Below are 26302 nucleotides of genomic sequence, written 5' to 3'. Positions count from 1 at the left end.
GCTGGAAACAGAAATAACACTATGCCCATACAGGAAAAGTCCCATGGCGGACCCTCAAGACTGTGCATAGTCATTTGTTTGATTCCCCTAGCAGCAACCAGAATTCATTCTTCTTGTAGAAGACTGAAGATGGTCAACAATTTCTGCTCATCGCTTCTGTTATACAGCCTGATGAAGCTTAAGTTGTAAAGGCATGACAGTGTTAAAACACTTGGACCCAGTGAACCTGTAACTCTTTCAAAATTTAAAAGACACATAGCAACTTAGAAAAATTTAAAAGACAAGTAGCATAAGCCTATGAAAGTAAATATTATGGCTAACTTTAAGAAGTATGGACATTTATAAAAACGTTTCACTGACACCCCATTCTCCTCCTGTCCCACAAATGAGTAATACTGACAATCAAGATTAACCAAATTTCTTCATTCAGCTTTAATTGAAGCATATTGTAAACAGCAGTAAGATGTCAGATGTTTATATGTGAATATACAAACTTCTGCCATTTACTTCTGTTTAAAGAAAGGCATGTACCTTGGCATTTCTCAACCACTGATCTATATAAACTTGCTGACTTCAAGACATCTTTAATATAACATACTGCTGTATTTGAATACTGCTATCAAACTTCATGTGTCAGACAGAAAGCATTCTATTTATTAGTCAGGACACAGAACAGCGTACGGACAGTGTATGTTAAAATGTATTTCCAGTACAGCCCAAGTATGTCAGACAAACAGAGGGTTTGGGGATGGAAGGGTGGGGTGGGAAAGAGAAGTAATCCTATGCTCCCACGGCTTTTGCTTAAAAAGTCTCACTGCAGGTGCATTAAAAACCTTAATAACGGCCAGAGGGACTTAGATATAAGCAAAATCCCACAATGCAAAATTATATAAACATAGGAGCACATTCAATAGATCTGCCTATGAGAACACATAAATTGGCTTCGTTAGAAGGCAGAGAGAGAAGACAAGATGCTCATGCCAGGCCCCACTATATTTGATGCTTTTTAAAGGTAGGAGCTATATACCACAGGGCAATGCTATGAAGGGGCCTCCAGTGTAGCAGTGCTAACTCTGCACAGCACACTCCCATGCTGTAACTTAAATTTATGTGTTCAAAGCAGAGCTGCCATCAGCTGTGGCTCAACTGAGGTTTATGGCTGCGTGGAGCTCATGGTACCAACAAGGTTATCAGAGCTGGGCCTATTACCCAGTCGTTAAGGCTGGATTTGAGTGATGTAACATTTTGGTTATCTGTATCCCTGAGTTAACCACAGCAAGTTTATATATCTGCAATTAGAATTTGAAAATTGTGTGCTTTCAACTAGACATCTGAGTATTTCAGTTCAGTGCCACACCATCATCAATAATATTTTCTTGGCTATCATACTTGCTAGCCTTCCTGTCAACTAGATGCCAACTCTTGCTTTTTAAATCAGACATCACTTTAAAAACAACACGTGTAATAGACTTCCATCACACAGTGACCTGAACACATGCATTCCAGGCATACAGAGGAAAAGAAATGGAACAGGTTTTATGGAAGAAAGAATCTCTCAGTTTATGTAAGAGCATGAAATATTTTATGACCTCTTCTGCACTTTTCTCTCAGCAGAGATAGTAACAGCTAACAGGAAAGCTTCAAAGGTTGCCTTATAAACTGACAAAAAGCATACATTTTAGAGATGTTGCTTCCTCTGAGACAGGGAAATGGAACCCAAGAGATAATTTTCCTACTAGGGACAAATAAATAGACTTAATATTGTCCGTTTAAAGAGTGGAGATGTACAGCTGTATGCTCTGTACAGCTAGGTCTCTAAGACTGCTTGTTAATTCCTGTTTTATACCTTTGCTAGACAACACAAAATGAAAATCCAGAATTCATCCCATGCTGCATTTGGCTGCACAGGCTACAGCACACAATGCCTTATTCTCAGTATCCTTTTATGAAAGAAATTGTGTGTATTCGTTTGGTTCCTGCTGTGGTGAAGGAGTACGGCTGAAAGGATATCATACCCTAATACCTTGAAATATAATAAAATACTTGAAGTGATAAAAATCATAGAAAAGAACAACCATCATTAGTTACAAGTTTTGCCTGGAATCAGACTTTGTTTTCACATTTCACATTCATGTTTTCTGAGCAATCCTTTGCTAAGAGCATGCATGAATGGACTTAGAGGAAAATTAGCAATCTCATCTTATCCCCCAGTCCATGGGGCAAAACCTATCTTAAGCACAACACAAAACCAGTTCAGACAGTGATCTCCATACTGAAGATGGGGGCATCCTGGGAAAAACTGATTTACAGTCAGGGAGGCAGATTACTTCATAAGCTGATCATATGTAGGGTGACAGAAAGAAGATCACGACAGTTAGAAATGCAGAACTGGTAAAAGGCAATTCTAAAATAAAACTATTACATAAATTATCATCATAATAACATATGCTAGATATCAGTTATAATTCAATAACTTCATTTAGCAACTTCCAATTAAAATAAAGGGATCTAACACAATGAAAAATTCTGTAGGAATCTATAGTTGACCTAGAGAAATATATCACGAAAGCCAACAGCGTTTCAAGTATATGCTAGATTGCTACTGAAAGCAAAACAAATGCACAGTGTATGTCAAGCTCCTGCATTAACTAAGTTTATTTAATTTCTTTGTGAAAATACAGTTCACACATAGCTAATTTGTATGCATCCTGTGTTTGTGCATGCTTGTCTAATTTTCAGCTGTCGCATTTAAAGGCTTCTGGACATCTGCTAAATGGGGTTCTGTAAATGGAGCCTGGTTTTCGGAGAGTTAATAAAACAAATGCTTCAAATGGTCAAATTTAGGAAATGAAAGAACAAAAGCATTCTGTTTCTTAAAGGTAACTTCAAAACTCTTTTATTCACAGAAGTAACCAGGGTTTTAAGGACATTTTATTTTTTCATACTGCCCTTGAAACCAACAGCTATACTCTGCAGTACTTCAAGCTCTGTTAAACGATAATACAGACAAGGGATTTGGAAAAGAGAGTTAACATTAGCTGGGTGAATGCTGCAGTAAGATATCACTAGACCATTACAAATGCTGAAGAAATTCTGAAAGATCTGAAGCTTACTCTAAAGTGAAATATTCCCATCATTGGCTATAGGATTAATTTTCTTAAAATTCTGCATAGCTTTCAAATTATGTCTTCACATATCAGATTGTTTTAACTTGAACAACTTCCACACGATTCTCTAAACTACTCCTAATGTTGACATATGTTTAATGAGGTCCCTAGACTGTGCATAATTGATACGGAAGTGTTATACTTAAATCTAATGTAAATCTGCATTATAGAAGTCCTCTTTTTAGCTTCTGCCACTCACAGGAAGAGTGCCATACCACAAAATTTCATGTCTCCACCTTGATCTCTGAAGCTACTTTTTACAGGCAACTATTAAACACAACCATATATATATGGTAGTTATTCTTATGTACCATAGGTTAGAAATGCAGTGCAGGTGCATTTCTTACCACAAAATTTTACTTTACCAGATCTTTTCACGTTCAGAAAGTCAAATTTAATTAGTTACAGCTTCAGTAAAGCAAAGATAGACACCAGATCTCATTGGTCATCCAGAGCAAAAGTACTGAGGCAGGGGAAACGTGCATAATTGTAACAAGAGCACATTTAGACTTGCCTACCACTTTCAGGTTCAAACAGAGAAGAAGTCACTTCAGTTTGCCCAAAGACAAGAGATTTTATTTATTTAAAGCGTAGGACTGGTTTGTTTTCCTAATTTCTAAAGAGAATTCCAAGCCATTTTTCTTTTTGATTTCCGAGAGCCTGTTGAATATTTAACAACAAATAGGTTTCTTTCTCCAGTAAGGATAATAATTCTGGAAAAGAAAATGACAGGTTTTGCGAGAAGAATAAATGTGGCTTTAACACACACACACACACACACACACACACAAAAAAAAAAACTATCAAGCATGTGATAGCAGAATGAAACTTAAGAGACTTTAATACAGGGTGCTTACACCAATGAATTACCTCAGTGGTTCAGCAAACATCATTGCCAGACTGGCAGATCTTGTGAAGACTTAGACCCCGCTTTGTTAAACTAGCTCTGTTCTTGGTACGTTTTATGTTAAAAATTATGCAGTGTCCTAAATTAACAAGGCATGAAAACCATTACTACCAATACAATCTTTCCAGTGATACAATGTTGCAGTTTACAAGTTCATATAGTGGCTGTAACCTCCTACTGCCCCTGTAACATGATAGCTTTTTCTATTTTTTTTTTTCTGCTAGTTTTCTTCGTATATTTCTGTCATCTCATCTGAATATTATACCTGTAATCTGAAGAATCTAACAAAAATGCAAGGATGTGCAGGGAAACAAACTGCCCCTTTTTCTAGCAGCCTTTTCTTAGCTAGTACAAACCTTATTACAGTTTCCACAAAATGATCACCTAATTGAATGAGGTTGCAACAAACTGAACTTATTTCTGCACTACAAAAATCCCTTGGAACCCCAGTTAGCTGGTTACCACCTAAACAGTACAGGTTCACACAGCAGCACTAGCACTCCATACCAAATTTCAATTCAAACCTCCACAGCAACCCCATATCTCATCTATAGAAAAGTAAGGAATATAAAGAAGGTTATAAAGGAAGCGTTAAAATTAGAACAAGCACTGGCTTTGCTATAAAAAACAAAATTTGTATTTGAGAAGGATGTGAGCACAATAAGAGGCTCTAAGCAAAGCCTTTCCCTTTGACAAGAAAGATCAACAGATTACCAAAAAAAGAACATCCCAAGGACCTATCACTTTTTGAAAGAGCCACTCACAAAACAAGATTGATAATCTGATTTTAGTCTCCAGAATGGATGTCTCTCCTCAGATCCCAGTTCTGTTTTGAACAGACAAGTAATCCTATCACCTCAGCATATGGGGAGCTTTCCTGCAAATACCACCTACATATGTAATATAAAAAAATCCCAAGAATCTCGAGGTGCTTTGTGTCCTGGATTAGTAGTGACTGAGTGCAGGAGTTGAAAATGGAGAAAACTAACCATTTTTAAGTCTGAACAGACTTAAATACATGTGGTAACTTCAGTGTTCAGAGACCCTTCTGCAGATCAGGTATTCCCTCAAAATCAGGCCTCCTTTTCAAAATGCATCTCTCCAGACTCTGGGTTGCTTCTGCTCTCTAGCCCCCATTTCTCTCCACAGACATAAATGTACATGATATCTGTTCCATATTTCCTTTTCCAACTCAAAAATATTTGTATATTATACTCTGTTAAGTCCAGTTTTAGGGCCAACCTACCTTGCCTGCATCGTCCAGCAGAGGCTTTCCTGCACTTCCTCACAGCTGAGGCAGTTCCTTCAATCCTCTCACACCCAGACCACACATTTCACCCTCACACAAAGAAACCACGTCTCACTTAGAGCACTAAAAGCGTAAATGATGGTAAATGTGTTTCATTTTTGATAATTAAATAATAATTGAACTGATTTGCTTCTTTTTCTAGCCATTAGTGAATGGCTTCCATGGCAGGGCCTGCGCCAGCAGCACAGGCGCGCAGCCTGACTGAATCCAACCACCAGCGCTCCAGAGCTCCCTTGTCTGCTGCGGGAAGGGAGAGGACAGCCACTACTGGCCACCAGACAGGCTTTTCTTCAGGGAAGAGGGACACATTTTCCATGCAGAGCTCTCCAGCAGCTGCTGCTGGCAAAGGCAGCCCCTTGAGCTTCGCCTCCTCACACTGTTCCTTGTCCCTCCTGAGCAATGCCACAGAGGCAGGGGAGCCCCGAGGTGTCACAGGAGCTAGGCCCTGGCGCTGCGGGGCCAGGTTAGTCACGCAGGCAGGGACGTGAAGCTGGCTTCTTCCCTAGTGCCGTGTCCGTCACACATATCCAATCCATACCATCACGTCTAAGCCAAAAGTAGATGAATTTTGGGAACCTCACCCCAAATTTTTCATAAACCATGATAAAAGGTTAATAATAAAAACGGGGATACATGACAGAGCTTGACTAGCGCGTTTTCAACTTTATGTTTTATGCACCACTACTTCAATTCCTTGCATCAAACTATGTTCAAGTATGAGGTAGCCAGAAACAGAGATCACCTCAGTCCCAGATTGCACTCATTAGTGCCAAAATGTGAACAGCTGAACCTGAAATGGAAAAAACCTAAAGTTGGGGAAAGCGAGCGGCACTCAGTGATTTTTGTATTAGGCAATTGTTAGCTTTCCTATGTCTGTATTTCAACTTCAAACTTTCTGAAAGAATGTCAGAAGTAATTACCATTTTAGATGTCCTTTAATGGTAAGGAAAAAATCTGTGATTGGCAGCAATAAAACGACAACTATCAGAAGATAGAAATACTGACATTTGTCTAGAAATACATAGTGTAAGAACACATCCAAACATGTAGGAAGCTGCACAAACAATTCCTGTTGTTAAACACTGCTCCAGCTGAACCATTTCCTAGCGCTGTTTGGCCAGCTGGCATGGACAGACCCAGCAGGCTCCAGCAGCGATTTCACACACAGCTCCCTGCAGAGCACAGACGAGGCCAACATGACCACTTCACATCCCATTTTCCTCAGAAGCTCAAAGCCTACATTTATGCAAACCAAATATCAAATAGTAACATTTTCTAAAGTGGTTTGAAAAACCACTACTTCTGGGTGGGGGTCAGCAGCACAAACTTCAAAGGCTGAATCTGCATCCACAATATTTAATTGCCTTCTCTATAAAAATCAATAGTAAACTGCTAAACGCATTTCTAAAGAGGATTCTCATATTATGAAACATCTCTTACAAAATAGCCCAAATAAGGGAATCAATATTATTTGTACTGCTTCTAAAACGTTTGTTTTGTTTAAATTTCAATCAAATAGAGTTGACAACTGACTTTATTTCAGATACATAAATACATCAAACACATTGCATAAGCAGCAAAATGAAGGGTCAAATAATAAATGCACAAACATGTTAAATTAATTACAAATGATATTTCAGTACTTCAGTGACTTTTTCCCTTTTCAAAATAGCTATTTACTGCTTTTTATCAATAAAGCTCCAAATGAGAGGCTTTCACCCAATCCACCTTCCCAATCTCGTGTCTCAGTTTCTCTAAAATAGTCATATATTGTAAGTCTATAAGCCACAGGCCTCCAACTAAAAAAAAATGCTATGATCTAGTCAGTCATGAAAAGTTAAGGCATTGTTTTATCTAGTGAAATTGAGACCTACAGACAGCTGCATGGGCAGAGGCCAATGCCCTCATGTCATGAAATTCCCTGTTTAATAACCTAGCTTTTAAAATACACTGCAACTGAGAATGAGTTAGCAAACTCTCTTTGTGGGAAGCAACCTTAACAGAAGGAATTAACTATCCAATTAAGTATCCAGTGTGCCAAGCAGATAGATGCTCTTCCCATACTCTGGAGACAAGGAAACAAGGGTAAGTGAATGTGGATCAACTCCACAAAACATGAACGTTTCTGCTTGTTTATCTGCTGTTCTTTCTGCTGTCTTTCCCTCCTCTAAGGAAGCAAGGAAGTCTGCTGGGATGTGGCAGGGGAGATGAAACCTGACACTTCCTCATAATCTGTGCATATCGGACACTTGGTAGTATCCAGATTTCCTGGTTTCTGGTGTATGAATTAAAATGCACATATTATGAAAACAAAGCAAACTCTACAGAGATTTACCAACATAAGCATTTAAAAAATCCAGAAAACTGTACTAAGAATAGGATAGTTTGAGGTTTACCCAGATCTCATCTAAGGCTTAGTGATACTCAAATCAACCTCTGATACCAAGTCAGCAACAACTAGGAAAGCAGCACATACAACCTTCCAGCACTTCTCATGGTCAAGTCAGTTCCTGTAACACGAGCAGCAAGTAAACACAGCTGCTCTCCCTGCAAAGTGTTCCTCTGTGCCAATAACACTTATTTAACATACATATCCTCCCTAAGTTATAAATCACTTCTAATTTAGAATCAGAATCACTTAGTTTGGAAAAGACCTCCAGGATCATCAAGTCCAACCATTAACCTTGCACTGCCAAGTCTACCACTAAACCATGTCCCTAAGCACCACATCTATAAATTTCATTTACTGCAACACTTTGCAACTATACAGTATTTTGTACAGCAAGTTTTCCAGGTTTTTGTATGTTCTGTTGGGACAGGAATATATTGCACAGATCAGCTGAGGAGGTCATACAGTGAGATGTATTTGCACTGCAGAGTTTTTCTCTAGTCTTAAACATTTTTAAAGAAGTGATTACACAACAGCAGAGATTTTTTTATGAAAAATACCCTCCGTCCTCTTTAAAATAGCTTTTAAATTCACATGCCGTGTGGATGTAAATGAAGAGGCAGATAGTCTGCAATACACAATATTAAACAGCCTAGCACTTGTAACCCTGGAGATTCTCACCCTACCTTTCTTATTTTTTTTTTTTTAATTATTATTTTTCAGACTCCTGAAACATTACTTCAATTAATCATTAAAAAGGTAGTCGGTACCATTTTTTGAGAACAAACGTTACCAGAATGAATAGAGCTACAGCTACAAAAAAAAAAATCTCACTCTGCAAGCACTCTGCCGCACTACATTTCATAGGACTGGGTCCCTACAGCTTCTTCAGTGTAATGTCACATGAAGCTTCCCTACAGATGGCTCCATGATGAATCCTATTATCACAATACATGAAGCAACACTTTGCCAACTGTCTCTTGCAGGTCAGTTTTGCCACACAAATCATAAACCAGAATGGCTCCATCAGAAGAAAACTGCGTAATACTACAGTTTGGCAAAGCAGCTGTTATGACAGCAGATTAAAAGACTATTCTTAGCAAAACTCTCTTTTACAGAAATAATGGGATAAGGCAAGGATATTCCAATTCCTTAATCCTTTTTCAAAAACATTATACAAAAGGACAGTTGATGGTGAGAAGTTCAAGGTAAATATTTTTTAAAAGGCTTAAAATATAAAAATACTAAATAAATCTATGAAGGAGCAATGTTACTGCTGGCTGTTAAAAATACAATTTTGATTTCTACAGGTTATTTCTTTTTTTTTTTTTTGGTAGGGCATTATTTGTCAATAGTATTTTTGTTGTTGTTTCTACAATGTTAAAATCTGAAAACAGTGGAAATCCAGTGAAGCAAGACTTCAAAAAGCTGTCCCCTTTTACGAATGGGAAGTACCCAACTCATTTGTGTCCAGAAGTGCAATCTGATAAGAAGTTAAAAATCCCACTTATGCCATAACCCTCTCACATGACTCTGAGTACAATGTTCAAAAGGAATGCGATTCCATATTGCATTCTATACTTCCCTTTGGGGCACCATCATATGTCATGGCCCATTCAACTTACTCAGGTATTTCAAAAAGCTTAACAGTAATCCAACTCGAAATTCATGAGCAGAGAATAAATTATCAAACTTGGTGTTCTGTTTCAACTACCTACCTAAAGGAATGTTATTTCTAGCCATATCACCAAAGTGACAAATGTTTACCTACGTATGCTAGTCCTCTGCCCATCCAGTGACTGCTGGCAAAGCAATAATATAGTATAAAAAGGCAAGTCATCAGGAAATAATCCAGCAAACATGATTTAGGGTTGTTCAATGAGATCTGCACAAGAGTAGGAGAGAAATCCCATTCCAGGGCTACTCTGGGGTAGGAGGAAATGCACGTTCTTTAACCTCTTATAGGGGAAGATGAAGTATATAGAAGCTACATGTGTCAGCAGAAGAATCAGACTGAAAGATTCTCTGATTCTTTCAAAGGACAAGAGCAAAGAAAAGACATCAAGTGACCTGAAATACCCATTACATACTGATATCGAAGAAGACAACGGCTACAGAACACTAGAAAAAGCGGGGAGTTGTGTAACAGCTGGGGAAAAAAGTTTTCAGAACATTTTAAAAGTACATTAAAGACTCACATCTAAAGTTCCACTAAAAAAAATAATTGTAAAATGTTTTAACTTTAAATCCCTGTTACAAAAACTTAGAATCCAATTATGAATGTGCTACTTTCACTAATTCATGCATTTATCTGGTAAGTACAAGCAGATTAATGTGCTATGAAATCCTGTCTAAAATATTTAGCATTAAATGGCTCAGCAATGAGAGTTTTAGAATGGAACAAAACCCTCCAAAACATATCACAACCTCAGCACTGACAATCCCTTCACAGACCCCACCTGTAATGCAGAACCATACTGTGCAGAGTCATTTACTGGTGGGGGGTGGCATTTTACTGGTGGCATTGGGGTTTGAAACTACATTTCAAAATAAAGGCTTTGCTTTCTAGGAGGCAGTTTGCAAGATAATCTATACTAGAGTCACTACTACCAGCAATATAGTCTGTTCTGCTCTCCAGTTTCTCTTTTTTCTCTTGGACTTCAGTAGTGTCTGATGCTCTGTCCTTGAAAAAAAAAAAAATAAGAAAGAAGTTCTCAAACTAAAAGGCTTGAGAATTCCTATTCTTCAAACAAGAACAAAAACTTCAGAAGCACTGCATGCTAGTGGCTATGCACACTAACAGCAGTGACAAGGAAATTTCTGAGGAAAATCAGGAAGAAAAAACATCAAATAAAGGAGGTGAAGAATAAAGTAACTCCAGCTACATCAAGATTTTCTGATTTCCCCACGGTTCCATGCTAATGTTAATGAGACCCCTGTATGGCAAACATAAGCTTATTAGAAACTCGTTTTTTTTCCCACATCTTGACATACAAGTGCCACAAGAATCGTCATGCTTCAATTTAATAAACTGCAAAAGATACACTGGCTATTGTTCAACAAAGACAAGTTTTCCATTGCAGGAACCCATGCAAATGAAAGTCACTCTGTTGAAAGGCTTGACTGCTCATTAAATGAACCACTATCACGCACAATGATCTTTCTGTTACTGTGAATCTCCTCAATATTCACTTTTGGCACTAAATGAAGCAAGTGAACTTAGCCCACACATCCCTAATAAAGCTTTTTAGGATATCATGTTACCCCCCTTCCTACTCTGAACTCACCAGGAAGTCATGTTTCTCTCCATCCAAAACATGGGCACAAAGAACAATCGCCAGCTGATCCGTGCTGACCTGCGCGTCAACCACGGCATCCTATTTTTTTTTCTGTTTGCACTGTAAAACTTAAGATTAAATGGTAAAAAGAACATTTGTATTTTTATACCTAAGACCAAGGAAGCATCACAACTGAGGTTAAATTTGCTCTGGCGTACACTTAGAGCTCGCAGTGATGCGCTACCACCAGATTTCGCACAGACCTACTTGGAGTCACACGTGAGCAGCTGTGCACACGTATTTAACCACCTCCAGGTTCAAACCCCAGGCCAGCCACTTTCCTAAGAGGCAAAACAATCACTCAGGGTTGTAACTTCCTATTCTGCTCACCTCCCTTTCCCCAACACTTCACATTAACTTGCTAAATGGACAAATAGTTAAGAATTAGCGGAAAAAAAAATGCTGCAGGATGATGTCTTCTGGAAGCAGCACGACCTTAAGGGACAGCAGCATGAAAGGATTTCTACCATGACTCTTTTTCTTTTGCTCAGCTGACGCTGGCCCTACCACTCCTCTGCAGTCATGAAGGGCTGTTTCCATTGCTGGGAAGCTGACCAGATCTACTCCATGACACCATTTCCTGGAAGAGCCATCACCCACCCAGCAGAAGACCAAAGCCCTGCAGCCCACCTGCCAACATGACCCTCCACTACAGAAGGCAACACCTGGACAAATGGCAGCCGGCTGCCAGGTTGCTCCTTCAGGGATGGGGCAACCTGGCAGCCGGCAGGTTCACAGCTGTGTTCATCGCTGTGAACACAGGCACGATAGGTACCATAACCTTTCTTTCTGATCTTTATGCTTGCCTGCAAGCGCTTCTAGCCTAATCAGCTGGAAAGCTCAGCACAGGGCAGAGAAATGGCAGCATTGCCACTAGCAGACTTAAAAGAAGATGCTTATCACAACTCACTGCTTTTTCCTCCAGTTATGAGCAACCTTATTTACCCACGTCACTGTGCCTTTGCTTTGCCAACTTCCTTAAGCTACTTTGAAAATAAAATAAATCCATAAGCAGCAGCATCAATGGAAAGTATTGCCTAGAGATCATCTACCTGCTCAAAACTGGTGCAACTTCAAATCTTCATTTTTGTACCACTGTTCCATGGAAAGGTGGAAATTCCGTGACACAGAGTACCTCTGTGCTCTTGGTACTGCTTATGCAACATAGATAGGAAAGTATTCCCTCCACATCCAATAGAAATTTCTATTTTATTGTTTATGGCCACTGACTCTTGTCTTTTTGCCGTGCACTTTTGTGAGGAGTCTTGCTCTGTCATCTCTATAGCCGCCCCTTAAGATAGCACTTACATTTTTCCCCATGCCTACTCCCCAGGCTGCAGACCCCATCCCTCTGCCAGCCCAGGTGCCCCAGCCCCACACCCTCTAAGCCCCTTGTTTCTCTAACAGGTGTGCACGTGTGTGTGACCTACCAGGCACTGCTACAGCTGGAGCAGCACAACTACCCCCAGGTGGGAACAATTTCTGCCCATGCTGGCTAGCCAGGTTCTGTACTTAGCCTTCAGTGCTGCCTCCTGGCCAGCTCCTCCTCTAGCAGGAGGCCCAGGCCCTCTTCTGCAGAAGTTGCTCCCCCACCAGCTGCTCCCCAAACAGAGCAGAAGGATTGTTTTCAGTTTATGCACCGACGTACATATGCCCCCATACATTCACAGAACTGGGCATCTCCATGACTTTGAGATGACAGCAAGGAACATGATTGCTTTTCTCATTTCACTACAAATAAAACCAGACTGGAGACAGCTGAGGATTTGTTCAGGAGACTGAGATACAAGGCAAATATTTAAGAAGGAACTACACAGGCTACAATGAGAAGAACACACAGTTCAGCCACCATTTATAGTTAAGAGTAAATATTGAGTTAAGATACTTTCCTGCGTGCTTTTAAGATTTACAGTAAAAAGTCTTAGTATAACATCAACATAATTAAGTGACCAGAGTTGTCAGAGGTTTTGTTTTTTTTAAATATGCAGAATCCATAATGACAGGAAATAGGCTTTGCAGCAGTACTGTACAACTGGCATTTTCCCTTTTTGTTTATTTGAAGAGCACGTACATGAGCACATATACCGTATTTGCTTTGTTTGCAACACAGATGACCATTAAAGTGCATTTTCTGCCAGGAACCACGTAGCATTAGTCTACAAGATCCAACTGAGAAAGATTAATAAGCATCCCGTCTGTTCACACATCAAGCAGCATTTATCCAACAATAAAAGTGACAATATGGGCAACAACTATGAGGTTTATTTTGGTATCAAGCTTACAGGCAAACAGTTTGGATGCAAAAAGAACCAACGGTTAGTTTTTAACCATGTAGGGTTTTTTTTCCTAGTCTCTAAAGTTGAGAACAAGCACGTTGCTATTACTTATAAGCTTGGTACACCATGATCATCATCTCTTCACACACAAATCAAGAACACCACCCTTTAAAAACTTACAGAATATTTTACAAAATGAAGAACAGTTAAGATAAGAGTCCTCTCTGAACACAGGTGGTTGGGCAGTTCTCTTGGTGAGAAAGATCTGTTACCAGCCGGCATTGACTGTGATCAGGTTGATGCTGTCAGCTCCAGCCTCTTGGAGGAGTTCTCACCCAAAGCCTGCAAAAATCTATAGCAGAAGCAAACTGCTGTGCATTGTTGGCTGTTCTGGAAATAAATGGTGAGCTGGAGTATTCCTTATGCTACATAAGTCTGAAAAAGTCTTCTAGTTTAGGAGTCTTGCTACCATGTGCTTGGTGCATTCATTGAGCTAATATCAATTTTTACTTCAACTAAGGAGAATTTAAGTTTCATTTTAAACGTATGTGACAGTTTTGGTTGATTTTGATTTAGCACTTCAAGAAACAATTCCCCTTAATTGAAGGGTACATTATACCTAACTGCAGTTTTATATATATACAGTTTTATATATATACACATATATAAAAGCATCTATATATATATACAGTTTTACTACTGTTTACTTCCATTAAATTTCAAGTCAATATACTGGCCACGTACTCCACCCATTATCAAGAAGTGCTGAGCTTCTCGGCACCATCTTCAGATTCTTCTGAGACAATACATTTCTTAATAAGTACCAGTCACAGTTGAGCAAGGCTGCTGATTTCCCACAGGACAAACTTATATGTATGAATAGTACTAAAATCCCACTCAACATTTGATAAATGCAAGCATCTTGGAAAACTAGTCAGTGACCTATACCAGGAGACAGAAAAGGAGTAGGGCCTTTCAAAATTTTTTCTCCTTAAGATTTCATCTATTGCCAAGTTTTAGTAAGCTGAGAGGAGCTATAGCAAGGGAAGTCTTGAACACAACAAAAAGCAGTCTCTACCAAGCAGAAAAACCTAAAGGTTAGATGCTACGTATTCTTGAAAATAACACAAATGGTTAAGTGAGCATTTGTATTCTTACATTCGTTACCTAGCAGGTACTCCACTCCTCCCCAGTTCCTTCTGGTCTCCACAGTGCATTCAAGTCAAAATAAGCAGCTTGTTCAGTATACTTTTAGGTAACATCAGCAGGAGAGTCAGTCTGCACACATCTTTAAAGAAGCACTTCTCAACACACAAGAGGTCCATCCCCTTGCATTGCTTTAGTCTTCTAGCAACTGCTACTTAAGCTGTGAACCCTCATGCACATGCATAACTGAGAGCAACCCCCACTTCAGCAGTCTCCTTGTCTTTCTACTTCATCACAGCATGGTTGTTTGTTTAGACACATAAGGGAATTAATCAAGCTGAAAAATAGTCCACAAGGAAGATTTTTTTCCGCTGCAATCCGTTAGTTCCCTGATTTATCTTACCACAGCAGCTGGCAATGAGGAACAGCAGGGAAAAAGATTGCTTACGCAAGATAGCCACTGAACATGAAACTATGGATGTGATAGAAATATAAACACTTATAACTGCTTTGAAAGCAAGGGTTTTATCAGCCAGTTTTCTTTCACTGATGCTGAAGTCACCTTTAAAACAAACTTACACAAGTAAAATGACTATTCATGTATTTTCATACAAATATGTTATGTATATGGAGCAATGCCTCTTTAAATTTAGTTCACCTATTAACAAGGATAGCCAAAAGGGCCTTTATCAAGTTTAAAAGTGAATTTCTATCTCTATTTAAACAAGGAGATTCTTAAAAGATTTGAAAACTACGTGTTCAGATGCTTAATTCAGCAAAGTAAGTTATTTTTCAGAATCCATGTCCAAGCTGTGATGAACTTCTCAACGGGCAAACAGCACGAGTAGTTTAAATTGAATGTTTAAAGAGCTTTCAAAAACCAAGAAATCATACATAACGTAAATAGATGTGTTTCTGCAGGTTTTGAATGAAGAACTAGGGTTTTTTAAATAAAACATTCACAGCAATAAAATATATTGTCTTTATTAAAAACCTACAATCAAAATCAAATTAGTCTAATTTGCAAAGAAATACACCAATGAATGTTACATATATACAAAATATATTAGAAAAATCTATGCATGCACACAGAGCACGTTTTTCCCCCATGGTTGAGGGGAGGGAGAAAATAGCATACCATGCTTTTCTGTAGACTATCAAGAAGGTCACTTTTATTATTAGTGCAGAGCCCTGGATCAAACCTCAGAAACAAAGAGCTAAGCATGTACTTTCTATGCATCTTTTACACAATAAAAAGTCAATTTAGGCAGTTGAAGAACAAGGGATAAAAAAAAAATCAAAGAAAATATACAGGGAACAAATAACCAATAGCATTAAATCTCAAATACTACGCCATTATGTCATGGTTTAAAAATAAATTAAAAGAGACAAAACAACTAAAAGAAATAACCATCATTTCAGGAAAGGAGCAGGCAGAAAATTACTTCACTGAAAGCCCAAACACTTGTTTATTTCCTATATTTGTGTAACAACTAGACAAGGTAACAAGTTTACCTACAGAATTTGCGAAAGGTTGTTACACTTGCACTCCTATCCAGCCACAAAAGCCCTGCTCCCTGACCAGCTGGGTTACAAGTTAAAACACAAAAGCCACACACAAAGGGCAACTCTCCTACCTAGAACCAGCAGTCCCAAACCACGGGACTCAGAACCATACCAGATCATTTTTCTCTTGTTTCTGACCTAGAAGTCTCCACAAAACATATGGTGTGCCACAAGATGACTTGGAATGCTTCTATAAGCCATTGGCCCAAAATGCTTGGGAGATTGAAGACCTCACACAGGAACACCTCATTAAAATTCATTTTTCAGAGTTCAGACAACAGCTTCAGGCAGCCAGCTTTGTGCATGCTCTGAAACTCTGGATTAGTTTTGTTTAGTAGATGTTTAATGCCTCCTTTCCCTATCATTTCCCTAGCTTTTCTATCAGAGCTTCTGAGTATTCAAACACTTGGAGGAGGAAAGAGAGAATATAAAACAAAAACCACAGCAAAGAAGGGAAAGTGATGGGGGATGCATCACCACACTACCACCTAACCAGTCTATGCTACACATCTTTGAATTCCAGTGGGAAAAAGACAAGATGGCTGCCCCCCAGACCGAGGTCACAGCACAGGGCCATTTGAAATTCAAATAATTTTTCCTTATTACTACTGAAGGAGCTAGGAGTTTCCCTTCGTTATGCACAAGGAATGCTCAAATCAGTGAGCTCTTTTGGATGGTATCCTTAATTAGATTTGTCCCAGTTTCTCTTCATGTAACATTTTGATCCATTTTAAAATTATCTAATATGCCAATAAACCTGCAAACACACATATAAAGTAAGAGGCATTTCCAATACTGTTCTGCCTTAGAAGTGCATTTGTTGGCACCTCTAGAAGTGAGGCTGGGTCTCCTGCAAACTGAGGCCATCACTAGTCAAGTCTCCACACCTGTAAATGAAACCCAGCTGTGACAGAAGTGCGCTAGATTCTGCGTGCACATGCCCCAGGGCAAGCAATACTTTCCTGCCATGAAGATGCGTAACACCCTTTTTGTTTATATTATCAGATAGGCCAAACCATGGAGACTTTGGGGATTGTCTGAAAGACCTCAGCAAGCCCGTTCTATACGATAGTGTATTTTTTGAATTTCAGTATTCGTTCAATTCCATTTCAGTAGCTGGGGGAACAAAATAATCAAGTGGGACTTCTGTTTGTAGATTAGCAGGTCAAGCTCCACTGATGGAGCCACTCCAGAGCAAAGCCTCAAGAAATATGTTTCAGGAGTAAAATAGGATGCTGCTGGCAACACTGAGAAACCAAGACGCAAATCAAAATTTGCAAAGAGACTGTTCGGTCCTTTTACCAGAAATATTAAAAGGAAAAGGCAAATCAAGGATGCTGCCCACCTGTCCCAAGCCCTTACAGCTGGAGCAGCCACCCCACGCCAGAGGCGCATTTTCAGCTTCCAGAGGCTCTTTTAAAACAAGGTCACGGCAGTTCACCCCGGAGGCAGCTGACACACGGCTGCACCCCCTCCTCCTCGCCCGCAGCCCCTCCGCCGAGGGCCGGGGCTGGAAGCAGAGGCCGCACGGGCCGTGCCGGTGCCCCCCGCTCCGGGGGAAGGAGGAGGAGGAGCCCGCAGCCCCTCCTGTCACACCAACAAAGAGGCCCCCGCCATTACCCGCCCGGCCACCTCAGTCCCCGCCGCGCCGAGCCGAGCCCACCGGGGAACCCCCCGACACCGGGAGCCCCCCGGGCCGGCCCGGCCCCACCGCGCCGCTCCCTCCCGGCCCGCTGCGACCGCGGGGGGACGTAAACAAAGCGGCCGGGCCCGGCGGGGCCGCTCCCCGCGCACCGCCCCGCCTCGGTCCCGCTCCCCCCCCGGCCCCAGCCCTGTAGGGACCGCGGCCCCGTCCCCGCGCTCACCACCTCCCGCCGCCGCCTCCTGCCTCGGCCGCTGAGTAATGAGCCGGGGCCGGGCCGCGCACACACCGCCGCGCTCCGCCCGCCCGCCGCGGCTGCGGCTGCCCGCCCCCTCCGCTCGCCCCGCCCGTGGGCACGGGTCCCGCCGCTGCCGGGCCGCCCCCTTCCGGGCACGGAGCCCTGTGTGTGGGCGGCGCGGGGACTGGGGTCGGGTTGTCCTCCTGGAGCTGCTCTTTACCTTGCATCCGGCCTTCCTCCCTGCTGGGGCTTTTACCAAAAGCGGGCGTCGCCTTCGTGCCTCCCACAGCGCTCCGGCACCGTCCTGTGCTCCTCGGCATCCTCCTCGGCCTTGGCAGCCCCGGCCTGCCAGCGCTTGGTCTCATCGCTGGGCGTCTGGGGGCTGGAACGTCTTCTTCATCTGGCATTGGACAGTGCTGGTCTGGCACTGTCTTTTCTCTAAATCTTCAATGCCTCGCTGTGAGATTTGGAGTAATTCATTACCACTGCCTTTGGCTCTTGGCACCTGATGTGCACACTTTCTGATTTTTCAATGTTTTTCTTTTTCTTTCTTCCTTTCTTCCCTTCTTCCTTTCTTCCCTTCTTCCTTTCTTCCCTTCTTCCTTTCTTCTCTTTCACTTTTACTTCCTCTTTTCTTCTTAATTCTTTTATTCTTTCATTTCTTCTTTTTTCTTCATTTCTTCCACAAATGTCCCTGTTCAGAGACGAAATAAGGCTTCTCAATGCTTCAAAGCCATGTCAATACACTTGAAGCAAGCTTTCATACATTTACACCACATAGTACAAAAAGAAATTATGAGCAGTATTCCAAAACATAAAATCTTCCGCATGGGCACAGGGCACAGTAAAACGGACATTTCACATCTTACACTTTGCCAGACATTTGAATGGCTTATGCCACATTTTTGAGGATGCCAATTACCGTGAGATTGTTGCTGCTAGCAGCTGTTGTCCTTCTGCATGGCTGTAATAGGCACAGATTTGGATATACTAAAGGTCTGCTTCAGAAATTCCACTTTCACCCACTATCATGATGTTAAAAGCTTCAGTTCCAGAGAGCTGTTCATATACTACTACTCATATGCCCACTTTATGGAAATCTTTGCACTCTCCACCCTTAAAATTCTCAATTTAAGCTAGCCAATTTTCACTCCATATGTTAAAGTGGTTCTTTTACGGTTCCCCACAGACATATACACAATGGTTTATAGGAAAAAAAAAAAAAAGAAAAAAAAAAAAAGAAAAAAAAAATGCTGCTCAGAGTCTACCCCCAGGCCTTTCTAGATCCCATTAGGCTCTAGGCATGTTTCCAAGACTGACAGTCTCTCCCACCTCACCTCTGATCACTTCAATGGGACAGTCCCAGAACTGAATTACCCAGTTTTCAGGTTTGAGAGTTCACCTTGCGAAGTATGTTAGTCAGACATTGCATTCCCTGCCATGCTTATGTATGCCAAAGGCAAAACTCAGCTGTCAGAAGGGGCAACATGAATTCCCAAAACACACTGCAGGCAAAATTTAATCTGAGTAGGTCATAACCATCTTCACCAGCAGATAGATTTTGATGACTTGATCAAATCTCTGCTGATTTTGGCTGACACTGGTTGTAGTACCTTCACATGATCCCTTCTATTGGCAAGAGGACCTCCGGTGTTAACCACTGGTCTCTTCACTGCAAGAAACAGGTGGGGTGACATCGTGTTCAGGCAGCATGGCCATGTGCAACAAGGCTCGTGGCCTTACAGGTGATTGACGGTACCCTGTATCTTTTGGGGAGAGTTACTGCTACTGATCATCCTACCGAGGTAGGACTGTATAAAGATTTCCAAGTACAGAAGGATAACAGTCCCTTTAAAGTACAAAATGGTGTTTTGCTTAGAATCCAGATTTGTCGCATTTATTTTCCAGGGCATAATCTAATTCTCATTAAGATTTTATAGTTTTCAAAGTTGGCACTTCTAACAGAGATGTATTTCTAAGTGACTTTTTAACACCCCAGTTTAGGTATCCAAGCAGCATTAGTCTTCTATTTGGACTGCTGCTTTAAAATACGCCATTTTTGAGTGTCTAATAAATATTTTGATAGAAAAGCAGTGCCAGAAAACTCTGAATTATGTCAAAATACTGCAAGCTTTCTCACTCCTATACATTGGAATAACAGTATATTTATGAACATCGTATTAAAATGTCTGGATTCAGCAGTCATGAAACTGCATTAGGGATGTAGTTTTGTCATTTCTGAGTATTTTCATTAAGTTCTTATCAATTACCACATCCTTGGTAGTGAACACTGTTTTAACATATCAATGGTTATAAACTGCAAAGCAAACATAATTCAGGTGGAAATCTCTGGTGTCAAAGCAATGGATCTGCATTATCTGGCCCAACTTTCAATTATCAAAATATCAAAAATCAGAAACTGTAGTATCAACTAACAGTACAAAGCTACATAAAGTCACCCTTTTCACCCACAGAACTTCAATATTATGGAATAAGGATTTATTTTTGCACCAAAAATGAATAGCATAACACATAGTAACCCAACAGGCTTCAGCTGAGTGGGATTGTAGTGAACAGATACAACGTGGCAACTCCTTAAACCACAATAGCTGTTCTGCAAGCACATATTTGATTATGCCTGCAGTCATTTTAGACAAGCTGAAAATAGATATTTTAGGCATGAGTTGTAAGTATGAGATAGCACCATTTAGGCAAACAGGTAAAGAACTGCATGTATGGATTTTTAATAAGATCTTTTTGGTTATCTATTTAAAGATATTTCTTTGCAAGAATGGATCATCTAACATTTCTTAAGCAATTTTCAATAGATTGCATTGCAAAAAGTTGAATTTCATTGGACTACCCAGCCTAAACCACCTGTGCAAACATGCAGCCACCGTAATTCTATCATTTATTTATTTTAAATGTTTACATCATCATCAAACAGGCACCTAGGTGTTCTGCAGCAGTGCAGGCTGTCTGTTGGAAACGAACAGAAGAAAACCTCTCCGTGCCTCAGCAATTATCTCATCAAGAAGAGATCGGCAGGAACTGAACTGTGGGTACTCGGGGGGCAGTTTTTTCCACACTAGCACTTGATAAGTCACAGCCAGGATCAACATCCATGTCCTCTTATGAAAATAGGTTGATAAACACTGTTTGCTAAGGGAGATGTGTGTGGAAGCAAAGCTCAGACTTCAAAACACTTTAGAAAATTCCAGAAGTAATACAAATGCCTACATGAAGTAAACAAAACAGTTTGGTAATATCTTTAAACATCTCCTTACTATTGGTTGTGGCGCAAAAGTTCCATTTCACATGAGAAAGTGAAATGGAAATGTGCTAGAAACTAATTATAATCAAAAACCAAATTAACATAACACAGCCGGAAAAGTGTACAAAAAATGAACCAAGAATCACACATTCTAATTGTTGATAGCTTCATCAGACATTAAGATCTTTTAGTTTGATAACCATACAAATCAAAAGGAACCTAATAATAGAAACACGCTAACTGCTAGATGTTTTACTTAATTATGTCTTAAAAAGCAGCACAAAACTTCAAGTAAGTAGGTGAAGAGAACTATTCCCTCTTTAAAGAGAACTAGAAACAGGCTCTAATGGCCAAATGTTGTTTTACAGTTGAATTCCAACTATTAGCAAATAATCATTAATTGATATTAAGATTTTTTTTAAGTAGTAATCAAAATCAATTGAGCAGTTGCTGGCTTTGGCAAATGTAACATAGGGAAAGCAGCCACCGCGGGGCACCATGCGACAGGTTATAAACATGTCTGTGACAGTGGGACCGTGTTCGTGGGGATACTTCAGGGATACTTCAGCTCAGCCAAAAGGCCATTTCTGTATGTCCAGTCAAGAAACTGCGTGTTCTCTAAAATGTCATTAATCCTATTAACCCCTTCTTCACGGATCCTGCAAAGGCCTTCCTGAGCTGCCATAATTCCAGGAACAGTCTATTTATATGAGCTGGCAGACTGAGTAAATTGGCAGCAGAGTATGCACAATCAGGGAGGCATGCCCAGCCAACTGGAAATTGTTTGTGGAGAGAAGTGGAGTTTAACCGTTAGGAAACAGTGCTTACGGTATCACACGCCTCATATTTCTACACACTGATATTAACACAGCACAGTGTTATATTTATATTACTACTCAATTGAAATTTTGCGTGGGCAAGCTTTCATATAATTTAGGAAACGTTCTTGGGGCCTGGCATTATCTGAGGACAGCATTAGACAGCAACAGACAGTGGGTTCACTGGGCTGGGTTCTGGCAATATATTCTCTGTGTCATAACTAAAAATATATTTTGGCACTTCAGCAGTTGTAAAACAAAATCACTCTGTAAGTAAAGCGTTAATCTGCAATACACAAGTATATCTGAATGTAGGCAGGCTTCATTGTGGTGGCCAAGAACAAGCTAAAGACAGAATTTCTTTTCCAAGAGAGAGAGAGATTTTTTTTTTCCTTATAACCATGTCATTGCTGGATAAAATATCTATTTTAAATGAAACATGGTGTATACACTGGGAATTCCATCACTATATTCCAGAAACCTTTAAAGAAGTTTCACTCTTTCTTTTCCTCAGATTAATGCTATGAAGTTACAGTTCTTATTTAGTGAGTGACTCAATTACAGTCTGTAAACTTTTGGCCATTAAAAGATGCCAGCTTGTACCTTTTATCATGAAGCACTTGGTTCGTACCCTCTCTTCTTGTATCCTAGAAAGATGCATTGAAAGACGTATCATAGGAATACTGCCTAACATTGAATTACTTATGGGATCAGCAGAGCAGCAATCAGGTATTACAAACATCAACTACTTGTTCAATCATGTTTTATTGCTTCACATCACATCTCAAAAGCAGTGAAAGAAGCAAGAAGAAATTAAACAGACTGTGTTTAAAATGAGGTTTGAATTGGGTCTCATCTCATAGAACTTTCTGAAGATTTAGAAACTCTCAGGGGGTTGATGCAGCCTTTGCCGACTATTGTTCTTAAGGTAAACCAGTTACTGTCACCAGTGGCAGATAAGAATTGAATTATGCTGTCTTCCTGCTCCCTTCAAATACAAATTTAAAAAACACCCTCCTCCATTCTCAGGTTATTTTTTTTTTCATTTACTTAAGAGTTATTTCATAGAGAGAACCAGAGTGTTCAGATATGTTTGTTCAGATATTAACTTGTAATTAATTTCCTTACTTGGATCCTTGCTTACATATTGACTTCTCTTTTTCTTCACAACCGAGATCAGGGCACACAAATCAGACCTAGTGTCTCATGAAGACTTTGATGTGAAATACCCCTGGCTGCAAAGACCAGAACAAGAGCACAGACTCACATCCCTGTACTACTTTGCTAACCTAAATATAGATGACTGGACCTATTCCAATCTGCTTAGAAAGCACATGGAAACAAATCTTTAACTGTCTACATTGAGTATAGGGATGATGCACGGAAGTTCCCTGTCAGAAGCAGTAAAATTCTGTTATATGACTTGGAGCAGACTTGAAACAAAAAGGGAGATTTTTTTGAAGGATCAAGTGATCTCCATTTAGCTCTGACCACTCAAGCAGATGGTGGTGCACTCCATGGGACTCAGAACTAAAAACTGTTAAAACTACAAAATGTGTGAATGTTCTCTGTTTAATAGAAACACCATGGCTGACCTGTGGCTGTAGGTTTGACAGCCTGCTTCTACAACCGTCAGCTGAAAAGTAAATAATAATCCTCACCTTTATGTAAACTTTAAGAGCTTCCCACACTTCAGCTTCTGTGGGATGAAAAGGCATTAATGTCAGAGAATAAGTGGATTCTAATCCTTGCCAGTTCTCAGAAAGCTGGACAGAACATAAGGGAGATCCTAAGCCTCCATCCAGCAGTTCCTTCACTGGGCTAAATAGTCTTTCATCTTGTTAGCCTTCTTTCACAGCGATCTAGTTACATAAACTTTGCCACAATCACATAGATGTCACATGTATACAGTAATGGATTCAATAGGTGAACTGAATAAATTCAGCTGAAGCTCTCATATTGTCTGTTTTGAGTTTATGAGTCTGAAATACCACTTGGGTTCATACCAGTACAAGGTGAGTAATTTCCCCAAATGCTTGTTTTCAATAACTATTTAGAATCAAGAAGGAACCAAGGGTAGGAATTTGGTTTCATGAGTCCAGAACAATTGCTTACAACAACAGAACTATGACAGTTTTCCATCAGTGTTGATCAGTCAGAATCAGGCCCATGTTTTCACAAGAAGAATGGTCGAGTCTTTTCCTAAAGTGATGGATCAGAAATTATTTAGTCATTTTGATCAGTTAATCAAATCAACATTTCTACCTGACTTAATGAGAGCATATTCACATAACACATTATTTCTAGCAAAATGATTCAACAAGCCACATGATTCTACAAAAAGCATTATACATGCATCTACTTAAATAAAATTTGGTAGCTACAAACGCACCAGTGAAGGGCCACAAAAAAGATGAATGATGTGCCCAGTGCAAGAGTTCAGAAAAATGGATGTTTCCGTGATGTTTTGAATAAGGCAATATTGTATTTGTCACTGTCAGAAGAGAGGGATTTGCAGCAATTGAGATATGAGGTGATGAAAGCCTGAATAAATGTTGTTTACAGAAAGATACAGAAGACCACAGCTTGTAACTTTTATTCAAAAGCACACGTCACGGTCCAGACGCAGTGGAAGAGTTGACTCAGGAAGAAGACCAAACTGAAGATGAATCACAGGGTATGTGCTTGGGATAACAGTGGTATCATTCACGGTGACTAAGAAAGAAAAAAGGAGTGAGAAATAAGGAAATGAGACTGTATGCGTGCTAATCTTGGCCATATTGAACTTAAATGACTAGTTGTATGAAGACAGGCAAAGAGAGGTAATCCAAGCTGGACATGAAGAGAGAAATCTAAAGTGGAGACATCTGTGAGGCATTGGCATTAAGATGGTAGCTGAAATTGGATTTGTAAATCACTTTGCTCAGGGAAAAAGGGAGAAAGAATAAATAGATACAGCTTTGTGGAATGCTTATACCAAGCTGGCAGGAGAAAGTGAAGTATCCTCCAGCTACTGCCCAGAAGAGCACTTTTCAAGGACAAGAATCAGGAGTGGAGACAATGAGAGTCCAAGGCAAGACAAGACATACATAACATGGTTGAGTGTCAGCTGATAAATCAGACAGAATGAGGATCTAGGGTAATGATGACTTCAGCTTCTGGTGGTAAAATAATCTTGTGTCTACCATAGACATGGAGATCAAAAGAAATGGTTGCCTGATCTGAATATTTTTTTGATGTAGCTTTTGACCTTTTTTATGTTAACACATTTTCTGCTCTGTCATCAAACTTTTGAGTGTCACTTTGGAAAATAAGATGCTGTCTGCTCTATCTGGATATTAATGTTACCTTAGAAGTGGATATTTGACATTACAATACATAATACACATTTTGATAATTTCTTCTGACTTTTTTTTACCATTTGGAAATAAATGAATGAACAAATTTAGACTTTTTAGAGGCAGAGGGATTTCTATTTAGCTCAAACCAGAAAAGAACTGTTTTGAAGACTGAAGGAATAAAACAGAATGCAAAGAGAAAGAGAACTGAGAAGAGTAGAGGAGCACTTAATATGAAGACTTCTTGAATAAGTCCAACAGAAATTTTGCTAAGGTATTTTTTTCCACTTTCCTATACCCAGCTCACAGTTCACAGTTGCCTTGCAGCACCCCACAAGCTCCCTTTGCTCTGCTCTGGGCAGAGCTACACCTTGCCATAATTAACCATTTTTTTTTCAGATTGATCAATATAAAACAAACAAACAAAAAGGCTTATTTCAGTTTCTCTTTCCTTCTTTCTTTCTTTCTTTCTTTCTTTCTTTCTTTCTTTCTTTCTTTCTTTCTTTCTTTCTTTCTTTCTTTCTTTCTTTCTTTTTCTTTCTCTTTCTTTCTTTCTTTCTTTCTTTCTTTCTTTCTTTCTTTCTTTCATTTCATTTCATTTCATTTCATTTCATTTTTTTTTCTGCCAGACAAACCCATCAAAATCCTATCCACATTGTTTATTCAGTCTGAAGGATTTTGCTGCTCACAAAAGACACACTCACCCCCTTAGCCCATCGGTCTGTGCTTTGGTGTATTCCTTCTGTCTGGATTGGCAGGGGGCTGAAAGTGACATCAGTCTACAGGGCTTTAGATGTAAGGCTCCCCTGTACGTCAGGTAATCCAATTGAGTTCTTACATGTCGACGGACCCAGAGATTTATACTGAGCCACTTCCTAAAAGCTGACTCTATTA

The 26302-nt window shown here is 40.0% G+C and overlaps 1 protein-coding gene and 1 long non-coding RNA gene across 5 annotated transcripts in view; one reads left to right on the top strand and one right to left on the bottom strand.

Annotated features, from left to right (window-relative positions):
- MAPK8 (mitogen-activated protein kinase 8) overlaps positions 1–26302 on the bottom strand; it is a 136003-nt gene that overhangs the window by 29601 nt on the left and 80100 nt on the right. For 3 of the 4 annotated variants that reach the window (XM_035330276.1, XM_035330277.1, XM_035330274.1), the window contains exon 1: positions 17964–18079. The exons of the other annotated variant lie outside the window; for it this stretch is intronic. The gene's annotated coding sequence lies outside the window, so the exon portion shown is untranslated. Of the gene's footprint in view, positions 1–17963; positions 18080–26302 lie in introns of those variants that run through there. 4 annotated transcript variants of the gene reach the window in all.
- LOC118169203 lies at positions 3310–16397 on the top strand. Its single transcript, XR_004751960.1, has 4 exons — positions 3310–3320; positions 15314–15316; positions 15865–16065; positions 16118–16397. It is a non-coding gene; the product is annotated as an uncharacterized LOC118169203 (long non-coding RNA).

Source organism: Oxyura jamaicensis, chromosome 6 (assembly GCF_011077185.1).
Source record: "Oxyura jamaicensis isolate SHBP4307 breed ruddy duck chromosome 6, BPBGC_Ojam_1.0, whole genome shotgun sequence".
NCBI lineage: Eukaryota > Metazoa > Chordata > Aves > Anseriformes > Anatidae > Oxyura > Oxyura jamaicensis.
This window is presented reverse-complemented; position numbering and strand designations above follow the sequence as displayed.